Consider the following 14,582-nt stretch of genomic DNA (forward strand, 5'->3'; position numbering starts at 1 on the left):
CGGGCTCTCTCTAAAGCTGTGACACACCCAAGGCTGAGACTTCTGCCTCTCAAGAAGCCTGGTGTTGGCCTCGTGGATGTAAAGATGTGATCGCCAATCCACGCCACCCGGCAAGGCAGGCGCCGCCCCCAGAGTCGAGGGATTGTTTTTAAGTGAAAGAGACGGAAAGAAATTTAAAATCAATACTTCTCGAATTAAGTTCTCCTTTCGTGGGATTAAAAACATTCCGCTCAAGCCCAGGGGAGCCTGTGGTCTGGGGGCGGCACTGAGGTGGTTAGTGCGTCTCCTGACCTCCAGATGCTCACAAACACTCGGAGCCGAAACAGAGGACCACAGAGGTTCCGGGGAGGGCCCGCCTGCTCGTGAGCATCCTTCCACTCACTAAGGGCCAGTTCAAATGCCACGTCCTCCAAGAAGCTGTCCTCACGCCCTTCCCTCTGGCCCTTCCTTGCTTCCATGTTTTCCTGGAAGGTCCCCAATGCCTGACATGGCCCTGAGCTGGGTCACCGTCTCTAGGCTCATGGGCAGTCAGCTCACCCACCTTTACCCCCGTGACCATATCCCACCAGGCTGCTTCTCCCGCCTCACGCAGCAGCTTCTCTGAGGTCATTTTTTTTTTAATAAAGTAAATTAAAAAGCTCTTTTGAACCACAGCCTGTGGGTGAGATAGAAGGTTTTTGTCAAGACTAAAGAGGTGATTAGCTTGCAGTGGGTGGATGTATGTCTAAAATGTGCTCTGTAGAAACGAGATCTCTTTGGAAAAAAAGCTAGGCCTCGATACAGGTGTTCTTATGTGTGTGAATTTGGAGATCTGGGAAGGTCTCCCAAAGTTCTAGGTCCGTCGTCCCCCTCAGAGAGCAACACAAGTTAACAGGCATTTACGAGGAGCCCGGCACAATGCTACATACTTTTCACATATTAAATCCTCACAGTCTGTGAGGTAGATCCTAGTATGACTCCCATTTTATAGAAGAGGAAACCAAGGCCCAGAGAGGTAAAGGAATTTGCCCAAGGTTGCACAGTCAGTGACTGGTAGAGCTGGGTTAGAACCCAGGCTCCTAAGCACTGCTCAACATCAAACGCGGGGACACTTAGCAGTCAGCCTAGTGTTATGACCACGTCACACACGCACCCAGGCTGCAAGCTCCATGTAGGAAGGCCAGGGTGGCTTCTGCTGTGCTCTGGCACCAAGGACAACGCTTGGTGCAGAACTGAGTTATTGGTGCCCTGGGTAATGGGGCCACTAATCTGGCCCCGTTCACAGAACCCTGTGCTCAGGGCTTATGGTTACCCCTGAAAGCCCAAAAGACAGGTGCTGGCAGAGACTATGCCTGGACACAGCCGAGCCCGAGGGCCATCCTGGGGTCTGTGGAAAGCTTGATGCAGCCCCTGCTTCTGTGCTGCTGGAGGACGGAGATCCGGGTGAGCTGGGGGTTCAGGCAGGCTCCCTGGGGTGGCAGCACTTGTACCCTTGGGAGCTGGGGAACGCTGGGAAATGGCTCCTTTGAAACTGTTGAGGGGACAATGTGAGAGCTCAGACCATACTCTATGGTGGCTCTGAGGGTGAGGTTTCAGGGCCAAGAGAGGGGGCAGGTCTCTCCTGCCCAGGTGGGAGAGGGTCTTGTGCCAGAGGCAGCCTTCGGGAAAGGACCAGAGTCCCCGCGGGCTGGCATCTGTCTGGACCTTACTGGAGCCTTGTTCAGCCCCTCCTTGCCCAGGCTCTGTTCAGAACTGTGGTAGTATTCCCATGACAGGTTTTAGCGGTTCCATCTGCATCGCGGTTCCCGTTTGTCTTCTCGTTTCTCTTTCTGTTGTCCATAAGTATTTCTTGCCTTCTCTCTCTTCTCCCAAACTGAGCTCTGCCTGTTTATAATAAGAGGGAAAATGAACCTGTGCAGACCTCCTTGTCCCCTCATGAACTAGCTGGGCATAGAAGGGACAGCATCAAAGGTGCCTGTGCTGACTCAGTGCCATGCTCTGACCATTCCCCGGGCTGCCTGGCAGGGCTCCCAAAGCATCACCCACCACCTCACACACACCTGCTCCAGAGCCTTCAGTGGCTCCCTATTTCCTGGCTTACTGAGTCTGAACTCCTCTGCCTGCTCCCTAGGTCTCATGCCCCAGCCAGCCCTGTTCACAGTTCACTGACAATTACTCAGCCTGTCTCTTCCCATGGGTCTATTTTCATTCCCCCTGACACCTCACCCCCCCCCCAAAAAAAAGCTAATTTGTTCAAGGAGGGAAGGAACTGTGTCTGATTCACCTGTCTCCCCAGTATATCACGCTAGACACCCTCGCGGATTTTAGAGTGTCGGTTTATTAACCATTTCAAAGCAGGAAGTGGGAAGGAGATTTGCAGGTGGGGGGCTCATCCAGGTCTTGGATGCCTGAGTCTTCTCCAAGAGGGTCGGCCAAGGACTTAAGAAAAAGATAAAGTGCCCAAAATAGTGTCAGGGCCCAGAGCAGTTATAGAGCCACACATGCTGGGCGGAGCTGTGCCAGGTTCTGGGTCTGCACAGCTGGGGAGGAGGAGGAAGAAGACAACAGGGAGGGTGCTGGGGGCAAGCAGGCGAGTGGGAGAGGTGGAGGCTGAATCAGAGGGCAGCTGCTCATAGCTGCGGGGGTCCCAGCTCCAGAGACCAAAGGAGAGTCTGCTCCCCGCTGCCCACATCCTGCCCTCAGCTTCCACCCCAAGGGACACCTGTCTTAAGATCATGAAGGAATGTCACATTTCAACAATAGCAGGATAGGGTTCATTACTTGACTCGCTCTAATTAAAGGAAACAACACTTGGATTAGCAGCAGTCTGACCTGGGGGCACGGACTTGTGAGGTTTGCTCCCTGTGCTGTGCTTGGAGTGCAAGATGTGCACACGGCCTCTCTCCGGGTGCAGCTGGATCGGGGTAGGCGGAGGGCCAGTGCTGGCAGCCCCCCACCCCTCCTGGTGTCTGTACAGATCAGACCTCATCTTCCCCTGCAGCCTCCTGCTCAGGCAATGCTGTGAACCAACACCCGCTGTCCATCATCCTCAGAATGGTTGCAGTGAGTGTCCATCAGCTCCATCTGCACATCTGGCCACACCCCTCCAGGGCCCGCTCGCAATTCGCCCCAAGCAACACCTAGAATTTGCTTGCTTGGGGATCTGCTGCCCAGGGTCTGTATGGGGAGGAAGGCCGCCAGGTGTCTGACATTATTGCTATGAGCAAGAGGGTGAGAAAGAAGTGGAGGGCAGGCTGTGCCCCCAGATCTATATATCTTGGGGTAGAGTTCTTGCAAGTGTGCCTCAGTGACTTGTTCTGTTTTTGTTTTGTTTTGTTTTTCTGCTTTCTTTCTCCAAACCCCGCCCCCCCGTACACAGTTGTATATCTTAGTTGCAGGTCCTTCTAGTTGTGGGTTGTCCTGTTTTATTTGTCGTTTCCCGATGGACATGGCTTTCCAAGACAGGGCCCAAGTCACTGTCCACCTCTAGGACAGCTAAGGCCAGCCCCAGAGCTGCATCCTCAAGGCACGCATGGCCCTGTTAGAGCCTTGACAGGCTCCCACATACACACACACAGCCCCACAAGCTGGGCTCAGGGCCCAAAGGCCCCCAGGGAGAGCTCCTGGAACAGGGTTTTAGGGGGCAAATGGTTTGGGACGCTCAATCCCTTCACCCAAATCTGTGGTGGTGAGCCCTCAGGGGCAGGCGGCAGGGCTCTCTGCAGCCTGGTGGGAAGGCAGTGGCACGTTTGTTTTGATGGGGGGCACCTCCCCTGCCCAGGGCCCCAACCTTGCGCTAACAGGCATTCCGTGCCCCTCTGCTCCCAAATCACTTCTCAGAACATGCTGAGCGTCAGCGGCTGTCTCTCCGAGAAGAGGCAACTGTCAGATGAGCTTTGCGAGACTGTAGTGTTTGTTTAGAGAAAATTCTTTTCCTGCTAAAGAGGCTGTTTGTCCCCTGTGGTCACAAGATCAGTACAGACCCTCTCAAAGCCAGATCCAGGGGCTCAGAGGACCAGAGGGAGTGTGACGAAATCCTGGTCAATGAGGCCGAACCCAGGCAAGTGTTCAGAGAAGGTCCCACTGACCAGGCAGAATCAGCTGTCTGCACCCAGGGGCAGAGTGACTCCAGTGTCTGCTCAGGGACCCCAGGGGCAGCCCAAGCCCCTGGGACATGAAGAGGGGACCTGGGACAGAAGGCCCCTCCTCCTACCCCCAGGAGCCACTACTACCCCCCCATCTCATCTCACAAGAAGAGTCCTATGAGGAGAAAACAGTCCTACTGCTAATGGGATTAAGATGCATTTTGAGTTTTCCAATTACGTATCTCAATTATTCCATGAATGTTAATTAGAAGTTGACAATGTAACTGTGAACTGGTAGGAAACCAGAACCTGCAGCTTCTCCCCCAAGTGGCTGCACGTGCCCTACACCAGCACGCACCAGGACACGCAGGAAGACTCCTCTCCATGCCGAATGTTTAAGGAATTTCCGCCAGGCCTCAGCACATGGCTTGGTGCTCCTGCCACTGCTCATCTGTCCCCACAGCAGGACACTGGGCCTTCGTCCATACTGCTTGGAACCCCCTCCTCTGGTCAAACTCCTTTAAGGCTCAGCTCACGTGCCCTCTACACAGGGTGGCTCTGAGGACACAGAGCAGGTGCTCCATCAAGTGTTTCCTCGCTGCCCACATCTCTCCTCAGCTCCCTCCCCTGGGCTCCCTCATCTCCCATTCCCCAGAGCCCGCACGGGGCCTGGCTCACAGTGGGCGCTCCCTAAAGTCATGCTGCAGGGAAAAACTAGGCACTGATGTCCCTGACCAGCTCCACCCACCTGAGAGGCCAGGCTCTGGCCCGGCCCATAATCTGAGAGCCACAAACCCTGGACCCCAGATCCACATGTGCCAACCGCTCATGCAGCAAAATCCTGGCCAACGTGGCTGGGACGTCCTGATCAAAGGCCTGGCCACGCTGCCTCTGACCTGCTCTCTGGAAACCTAACTCAAGCCCTGGAAAAGCCAAGTACCAGGACGGGGGTCCTGCCCAGTGCAGACCCTCAACTGGTAGCTCACGAGGGGAAGACAACCCCTCCTTGGCCATTTTCCCTCCATCGCCTATCCCATCATGCTCTTCCACTTTTATTCTCTTGTTCCAGTTATTCAGCTCACATCTCAGGAGGGTCCTGGACCAGGGCTGCAGTGGCCTTTGGGGAGCTCAGTCAGGGAGTCCTGCAGAGCTGGGTCCTTTGCCTCTCTGAGCCTCAGTTTTCTTGTCTGTACGATGGGAGTCCTAAGAGCAGCTGCTTCAGAGAGCTGTTCTCAGGGCTCGGAATGGCGCGTGTAAAGGGCTAGGCTGAGTGCCAGCAGGATGCTCAGGGAATATTAGCCTTTATTACTACTGTTATTAGCCTCCTAAATCTAACCTACTTGGGAGCATTTTCATAGAAAGAGGGTTCCAAGCAATAGTTAGCCAGGGTCTTTTGGGGACTCTGGACTCATGACCTTCAAGTGGCCCTCAGGGCCATTAATGCAGATCACAAACACCAGGCAAAGGGCAGAGCTGGCTGGCTCCGGGCTCCCGAGGTGGGGCTGGCGGAAGAGGCAGGATGTGTGACCGCCCCCCCTTTCAGAGCATCCCAGGAGTGTCCCAGAGCCAGGGAACCAGCGTACAGCCTCACTGCTCACCCACCAAGTGTTTATCCAGCATGTTGCACACGCCAGGCACAGGGCAGGCTGCTGGGATTCAGTGATGAGCAAAACCAGGTGTGGTTCCTGCCCTCAGAGTGTTTACCATCCTTGGGGGAGAGAGACAGAGAAACAGTGGAGATCCACTCTAGACAGGGTAGTTATGGCATGGGGGCACCCCTCTGAGGGGTAATGTAAAGGAATAGACCTAAAGGATGAGAAGGAGCCAGCCCTAAGTCCAGGCAAAGGACACAGCACATGTGAAGACCTGGAGTGGGGAACGAGCTTGCTGTGTTCTGGGAATGGAAGGCAGCCCAGCGTGCCTGGTGCGCGGTGGTGAAAGGAAGCTGTAGGCAGGCAGCTCTCACAAAGGAATGAGGGTGGGTTTTGCTCTGCGCGCAGTGGCCAGCTGCTTATTAAGAACCCTGGTTTGGGTGGTGTGGGGTGCCAGGCCCTGTGCTGGACCTGCGAGACCAGGCAGCCGAGGTCCCTGCCCTTGGGGAGCCTCCGACCCAGTGGAGTGTCCTGATGTCCTCCTTTACCGCTGGGGCTCAGTGCGGCCACATTTCAGAGGCAGTTTTCAAAGCCCGTGGGGATGACTTTCATGCCTCGTTTGCACCCCATGGCCAGTCCACCTCCAGAGTGGCACGGACCTTGGTTGGGAGTTTGGGATGCTCTTTCCATAACTTGGCTCATGAATATTCACGCCTGGGCTCCGGTAGGGAGCTCTGAGCTAACTGCAGCTGGCTGAGAGGCCCGGACTGAGCCTGAGGCCTGAGATTTCAAGGTCTTCCTGCGCTTCCTCCCCATGCCCTCCTGCCATGTTCCACTTGCGCCAGCTTAAGAAATGTGGCCGCTGGAGGCCAGGGGCACTGAAGTGACTGTCCAGGGTCAGAGTGGTGGCCACATGCAGGCCTGGAGGATGCTGAGGGTTAGTTTGCCCCCCTGAACTCAACAAAGGCCCCTGTATGAGTTTCCCAGGACTGCTGTAACAAATTGCTACAAGGTCGCTGGAAATAGTGTAAATGTGTTCGTAGTTCATAGCTTGGGAGGCCAGAAGTCAGAAATCAAGGAGCTGGCAGGGCCATGCTCCCTCTGAAGGCTCCAGGAGAGAATCCTTGCCTCTTCCAACTTTCACTGGCTCCCTGCGTTCTTTAGATTGTAGCAATGTACCTCCCGTGTCTGTCTCCATCTTCACATGGCCTTTCGTTTTGTCTCCCTGGGTCCTCTCCTCCTCTTAAAAGGACACCAGGGATTGGGTTTAAAGCCCACCCAAAATCCAGAATGACTTCATCTCAAGATCCTTGGGTAATTGCATCTGCAAGGATCCTGTTTTCAAATAAGGTCATATTCTGAGATTCTGGTGGACATAGACTGGAGAGGGATGCTATTCTACCCACTGTAGCCCCCAAGGAGGATGGCCCTGGCAGGGAGTTGGTGTGGGACGTCTGCCGTGTACCGTCTTGGCCCTCACGGGTGCTTGCTACCCCTGTGGCACCTCCACCCCCGATCACTCCTATGCTCTGTGGCTCCCACTCCATCACCACGTTCTCACATTCCCTGGGGCCCCTTCGAGGGTTCCCTGAGCTTCCTAGGAGATATGTAATGACCAGCCCAGGCTCAGCCTGAACCTCCTCACCAGGCTCCTGGGACCCAAGTGTTGGCTACAGTCTACGGTACTAAAAGTCCAGAGAATACACCATCAGCTCTAAAGAACTTCTCCACAGAAACTGACATTCCTCTGCATGAACCATCAGCATCACAGCAGCACTTGAATTACAACCACCCAATATGAGTAGTGTGGCCAGTGCTGGCCAGGGCTGGGGCCTCCCAGTGCGTGGGGATTAGACAGGTGTGCAGCCACATCTTCAGGAAATGATGCCTGGCACCCCTACCCTGGTCTGGGAGCCCAGGGGCCTGAGTTTCAGGCCCAGCAAGGCTGTTAGTGCCCTGATACCTGAGGCTCCCTTGGCTTACTCATCCACACAAGGAGCAGGACTCCAGATGACCTGCAAGGTCCCATCCTCCCTGATGTCCTCGGTCTGAAGCACAGAAATGCCCCTACTCAGCTGTCGGGAAGTAGCTGGAGTTTTCAAGATGAGAGCGACCTGCAGACCTTTGAGAAGCCCCCTCCAGGAGGGCTGCTCTCCTCCAGCATGTCCCTCTGAGCCCAGGACCTGGTGGCCAGCCTTCCACCAAGAGCTTCCTTGCACCTCTGATGTTCCCCAAGGAGTTCCTGACACAGCCTCTGCTGCGATGGCCTCCTAGGGCGGGCAGGGTAAGGGGTCCTGGCTCCCTTAGACTGTGTTGGGGGAAAGTTATCATTAAAACATGTCTGAGTCATGACAGAGGAGGAAGCATAAGCTGATGTCAGCTTTGACAGGATGTGGGAAAGAAAGTTCCAATGGAGGCAGAGCCCTCCTGGAACGCCTGAGAACAGGCAGGCTGTCCATGGGGCTGACAGGCAGGCAAGGTGTGAGAATAAGACCAAGACTGCAGCTGAGGCGCAGCACAAGTCCTGGTGAGCCGAGGCGGGTGGGAGCCACTGCAAGAGTTACACAGGGTCTTACAAGATCCCTTTAGCTCCAAACACACACACCACATTGGAGCTGGGAGCCCTGGGGGAGGCAGGCCTTTGGACAAGGTGTGGGTGCCTGGCCTTCCCGTGGACTGGCACTTTTCAGCTGGCAGTTGTGGGACCTCTCAGTGCTTGTGAACATTGCCACGCTAATTGCATCAGCCCAGTAGCACTTTGCCTAGGCCGTGTGACCAGGTCACCACTGATAAGCTGGGGGTGCCCCTGGAGGTCCCTGGGGATAGTCTTTCCATCTGTGACGTAGGCGTGCTTCCTGCTGTTGTGGAGGGCCGTGTGGTCCAGGCCATGGGACTGAGTTTGGAGGAGCTCACACCTCTGGTCACAGGGATGGACAGAGGGAGTGAAGTCCCTTGTCACGTGGGCATCTTCACTAAGGAGTCCCTGCCTAACCCCAGACTGGCTGTTCTTCAGGTTTTGCTTCACAGCAGCAGTAAGTGTCCTTGGAGCAACCCCCAGTAACAATTCAGAACAGGAATTCATTCAAATTGTGTTGGGGGAGAAAAGAGCTGGGGCCTCCAGAACCCTCCGGAGAGTCAGCTATGCTCATGGGCTGCTTCACCCAGAGCACCGGGGTTCATTCCACAGGGCCACTCAGGCCCAGGGGGGCCCGGCCTCCCTGCAGGCTCCTCCCGGGACTTTCCCGTGGGGAGCTGGATGGAAGCTGATGGGAGCAACAATATATTATTTTCTCTTTATAGTTTTTATTTACCGTATAGCCCTACATTTCAAATTATAATGTTTCTGTCATTTTTTAAACTGTAATTGATGTATACCATACACAGAAAGTACACAAATCAAAAGTGCACAGTTCAGTGAAGTAGGCATGGGCACCCCCGTGTAATCACAGTTCCTATGAACAATTAGAACATTACAGCACCCAGACACCCTCTCTCTTCCCAACTGTAACTATTATCCTGCTTTCTCATACCATAGAGTCATTCTGCGTGTTTCTGAACTTTACATCAATGGAAGCATACAATATGACCCTTTTGTGACTGGCTGCTTCCTCAAAAATAGTTTTGCAAGATTCATCTATTCCAAGTTCATCTATAACAGAGTTTGTTCCTCTTCATTGGTATATAATATTCCATTGTAAGAATATGCCACAGTTGATGTACCTGGGTTGTTTCCCTTTTAGGGCAATTATAAATAACGCTCCTATGAACATTCCTGTGCAAGTCTTTGATATGCGTTTCTGTTGGAAATGGATCTTGGTGTGAAATTGCTGGCCAAGAGTATGCGCAGAGTAATAAGATATTAACTGCTAGTTTTAAACATGCTCCTGTTGTGAGGATGGGGACTTAGACCATGGTGGGGAGGGGGACAATGGCCTTTAGCCCCAAGGCACCTCTTCAGGGTGAGCTAGCAACACAACCTTGAGCGCTCCCCCCCACCACAGCCTTAAGCCCCTGGGTGTTCCTCCAGGCCCCTCCCTGCCTTTGGTCCAGGGACAGTCTCCAGGATTCTGTATCCTAAGGGTCAGGGCTCCCTGGGACAAGCCAAAGAGATGGGGAGCCAGAGCCAGACAGATCTTCAGGGGCCCTTCAATTGCCAGCCGTTAGGCAGCCACCTGCTCGGAGAAGCCACCTGTCTTGCCCTCCCTCTCACTCCCTTCCCTCCCTCTTGCTTCCTCCCCTCCCTCTGCACTGGGGTCCAGCATCCAGCTGGCATGGCCCCTGCTGGCAGCCAGCCCAGTGCAGGGCTGTGAACCCCCCTGCATCTCCCAAATTGGGAGCAAGAGATGCATTTCCCTCTCTGGGTAACGTGCAGACCCCACTTAAAGGGGAAACATTGTGATTTCTCTCTATTGACTTAAATTATGTTTAGAGTAATGTTAGTTAAATATGCACACATATAAAACTAAGTACACGTTCCTTCTGCATAGAGCTCTTTTAAAACCATAAAGCTAAAACAAATTTATAAATGAAATAAAAACAAACTGCAAAACCAATAAACTTCAAATTAACAACATTAATTTAATGTGACAAATGAGATTGTTTTCCTGAAACTAAATCAGCACTCACAGCGTGACCCTGGGGCACCTGCTGCCGTTCTCTGGGGTTTTCTGTGACTTCATCATGTGCTGGGCGATGACAGCCCTCCCGCCACTTTTCTTCCATTCAAACCATTTCAGAACATTCATTCCTTCAGTCTCCGGACCTCTGAGCCTCCGTCTGCTCATCTGTGAAATGGAGAGAGTAGGTAATAATATTTGTGGTGAGAATTGAGCCAGTTGATGGACACTCAGTGCGTAGCAGGGCCGGCCACGTGGGCAGCCACACAGGCCTCTGCCCTCGGAAGGGCCGGCACTTGGTTTAATGCTCGGCTGTCACAATCTTGAAATTCTTGGTACTTTTTTGAACAAGGGCCCTGCATTTTCAGTTTGCACTGGTCCCCACCAATTACATAGCAGATCCCCTGCAAGACACAGAGCCAGGCACACAGGTGACGCTCAATAATGGTTATTTACTGGGACCTTGTCCCTGTTACTAAGTGCAGTTGCTTTGTGCTGTTTTCCTCTGAAGACGGTTTTATCTTCCTATTATTTAATAGGGACCAGAGATTCCCTATTAAATGTGTCATTTGTTTTTGACTAATTCTCGGAGTTTGGTGTGTGCACAGAGGTGAGGACACAGGTGTGTTGATGGAAGGATTAGCATCTTCCATCACATGAGCAGGCTGAGCACAGTGACCCCATCCCGAGCCCTCTCGCTCAGGACCAGACCCCCAGGCTTCATGGACACTCAATCACTTTTATCATACCTGGTGCAAAATGGGGCCAGGTGGGAGACTGCTATTTTCTCAAAACCATTTAAGTAGGTGGCCAGAGTTTAAGTTAACAGGTTATGGAGTTGAAGACAATTTAATGGATTAGAGGCTCACACAGAGTTGCTAATTTAATTTCCCTTTTTTATTGCTGTTCTCCCAAAAAACAGCACAGATAGCCTTTCTCCAAGAGTAAGATATTAATAATCACTGCATTCTGCAAGAGCAGGAAAGGGCATTAAGATTTCGCAAGGTCTCTCTATTTGTCCCTGACTTCTCCAGGCTCCTCCGCTGGCCCAGATAGAGCACAGACCCGGGAGATTAACTGCTCAAAGTTCTAGGATGTGGAAACGGCATTTAGCTGCTGTCGCCAGACTCAAGTCACATCCCTGCCTGCCCAGAGCACATCTCTGCAAACAGCACTGTGTCAGCCCCTGGCCCCTGCCCTGGCCTTGTTGAGGAGTCTGCCAAAGAAAAAGGAACACTTAGGCCTTGGAGCACAGGCATTAATATCCCAAGTGTCCTTATCATGGAGGACTTTGCTCCACAAGGAAAGTAAATCTTTCCTTGGGGGACACGGCAGGCTAAGGACAAAGATTACTCCCTGGGCTTGAAAATCAGCCATCAGGCTTGGGCTCCTGGTTGAGAGGCAAAAGGGACCTCCCCATCAGTCAGCACCCCCTGTGTGTGCCCAGGGTTATTCTTGGCCGGGCAGAGGAGTGGGATGTGGACCCTCCACATCAGTGTTTCCTGTGGAGTGGTTTCCTCCTTCCACCACCTGCAAACTGGGGTCTCCCTTTGGCTGCACAAAGGCCTAGAAACAAGGAAGTCTGGTCAGGGCATCTTTGCAGCTGTTTCTTCCCACTAGCCACCCCTTCCCAGGTCTTCTGGGTTTCAGCAACCTCAGGGTAAGATGGGCCTCAGAGGTTATCAGTGGCCAGCGTCCCCTTTTTTGTACCCCTGTGGGAGCATCACCAACTTCTACAGGCAGATCCGCAGGTAACCCTGACCCCAAGCAGCTCCCACCTCAATCCAGGGGAGCCACAGGCACAGGGGACCCCCAGTCTGGCTGCACAGGGCCCCAGGCCTGAGGATTCTGGAGCCGTGCTGTCCAATACAGTAGCCACTAGCTACATGTGGCTGCCGAGTACCTGAAATGAGGCTAGGCCAGAGTGAAATATGCACACCAGATTTGGAAGCCTTATGTGGAGAAAGAACGTAAAACATCTCATTAACTAACTTTTATATTGATTCCATGTTGAAATATTTTAGATGTATTGAGGTAATTGCTATCACCTGTTTCTTTTACCTTTTTTTATGTGACTGCTAGAAAATTTGAAACAGATATGTGGCTTGCATTGCATTGCATTACCTTTCAACTGGACACCACTGCTCTAGAGAGAACAGAGGAAATATCTCAAAAGTTAACCAGGAAAGTCAGGATTCTGACAAGGGGAGAGAAGACTAAACTCCCCCAGCAGACCCCCGGCAGGACTTTCCCCAACACAGACCCTCCAAGGCCTCCTGCACCTGCTCCTGAAGTGAGAGGCAGAGGGGTTGGGGACGCCTGCCAAGAGGTCCCCAAAGGGGGACCTCGGGCTGAGCTATTACAAATATTATCAGGATCAGAAAGTCCGACTGGGTTTTCAGGGGCCACCTGAGTACCAACACATGGTCCAAGTTTTCAGATTCTCTTGAAAATCTGGAGAAACAGTCACAGATCTGCCACCTCCTCAGTGCCTGCAGACCTTCACCACGCGCCATATTGCCTTCAGTCCTAACACAGCACAGTCGTTTGCAGACTAATAAATCGGAGAGTTATTATTGCTTTAAAATGCAGACATATCTGGGGTATCCACTTAACGACACACATGGAGTAAATTACTTTTGGATGACACTTTTTAATTGAATTGAACTAACAGCTTAGTAATATGTTGCAATAAGAGGAATATTAGGATGATTAAAAGATCTGAAAACTCTTGTGAAATTAAATGATTAAACATAATGCTGAGTAAATGAACAAGCCTGTGTATATTAATCAGTTGTGGGTCTCAGCAAACAGCCGTGTAACTAAATGCGCATTACGGCCCTAAACACGCACAGCTTCCCACTCTCCCCGTGCTGGCTCTCCATCACGCGCTCCTTACCGCCACGCTGGGCGAGCTGCTTTTTCCACAGATAGACAACACGCTGGTAATTTAGTGAGTGTGATGGTCACAAAAGCTATTGCTTCTTGGCAAACACTCATTCCTTTGGTTGTTTTTTGCTTCAAGGAATGGCCACATAATTAATTTTCAGTCTGTTTTTAACTGAGATGAAACTTTAAGGGGCAAACATTTATAGAATTCTGGCTTCCATTCTGATCAAAGGAATTGACCTTCCTGGCCCTCCCAGCTGTTTGAGACGCCTCTTGTTTCCTGTTAACCCAGCCATCTCCACTGGCTTATTTAGTTTGCTTAGGACCGTTAGCTGGGCACACTGGTCTCAGGAAGCAGAGGATGGAAATGTCATGCTGGGAATAAGTGCTGATTCCAGAAGCCTCTTGGCCAAAGCTCTCGGGGTGGGGGAGGAGCAAGCAGCTCCTGAGAGTGTCCCAGGAGGGCGTCTCTGCGTCCCTCCATCCCTCTGCAGCTGGCCTGCCAGCCCGCGCAGGTGCCTTTTGGATGACCTAGAAAACTGATTAACTTCCTTCCTCAGCTCATCCCCCGCCTGCCCAGAGATAACACAGGTAATTTCTTTTCTGATCATATAAATCTTTCATGCCCAAGTCACACTCATAATTAGTTGCATAAAAATTCAGGTTACGACTCAAGCTGTTATTAGGAAACATGAAAACAGTGAAAAGTTTTGTTCCACTCTCTAATGAAAACTCTCAAGGTCTCTGTTACAGAGAACAGAAGGGACATGGTATCTCATTAAGGGTAAAATTTAATTCAGAGCAGAGTCTCACTTACTGGACTTGATGCTGAATATATTTAAAAAGAAAAAGAAAGGCTCCAGCCACGCCTGGCTGGAAGTTTTAAGCAAGTCTGTGCTCATGCCCACACTGCACTTCCCTGGTGGTCTCCCCAGGCCCCCTTCCCTCGGCGGGTTTCAGAGTCTTTTGCTTCCTAAACCAATGTTGCAGGAAGTCCAGCAGAGGCATCTTCTCAAATGAAAATATATTCCCCAAACTAAAGTGCTGAGCGGACCCGTTTTTGCAGCACATCACGTTGGAAAATAATACAGTGGAATTCCATTAAGCCGATGTCTCCCAAAGAACAAGTCAGCTTTCTGAAAAGTCCCTGTAAAGCACGGCAAGCGTCTCAGGGTTTAGTGTAATCAACTGCCAGGGCCACTGGATTCATCTTCCCCAATTTGGCAAATTCAGAGCCCTAGAAAAGAATCACATGCCCATAACTACCCAGGAGACCAGAGGGCTCTTCGAGGCCGGCCTTGGCAGGGCTTCCTCCCTCTGCACAATCATCCTTCCAACTGAGACAGCTCAGGAAGCAGCACTAGCTGGACTCCAGGTTAGAACGTAAGAGGCCCCTCAGAGAGCCCAGGATCTGAACTCCA

General features: G+C 52.2%; 1 protein-coding gene and 1 long non-coding RNA gene across 2 annotated transcripts in view; one reads left to right on the top strand and one right to left on the bottom strand.

Moving 5' to 3' along the window:
* Window positions 1-14,582, top strand: part of FSTL4 (follistatin like 4) — a 386,938-nt gene that overhangs the window by 298,297 nt on the left and 74,059 nt on the right. The window lies entirely within an intron of this gene.
* LOC124242773 (uncharacterized) overlaps window positions 10,210-14,582 on the bottom strand; it is a 34,096-nt gene continuing 29,723 nt past the window's right edge. Inside the window, exon 3 of the long non-coding RNA XR_006889499.1 lies at window positions 10,210-10,440. This is a non-coding gene — a long non-coding RNA (uncharacterized LOC124242773). The remainder of the gene's footprint in view (window positions 10,441-14,582) is intronic.

Source organism: Equus quagga, chromosome 7 (assembly GCF_021613505.1).
Source record: "Equus quagga isolate Etosha38 chromosome 7, UCLA_HA_Equagga_1.0, whole genome shotgun sequence".
Classification (NCBI taxonomy): domain Eukaryota; kingdom Metazoa; phylum Chordata; class Mammalia; order Perissodactyla; family Equidae; genus Equus; species Equus quagga.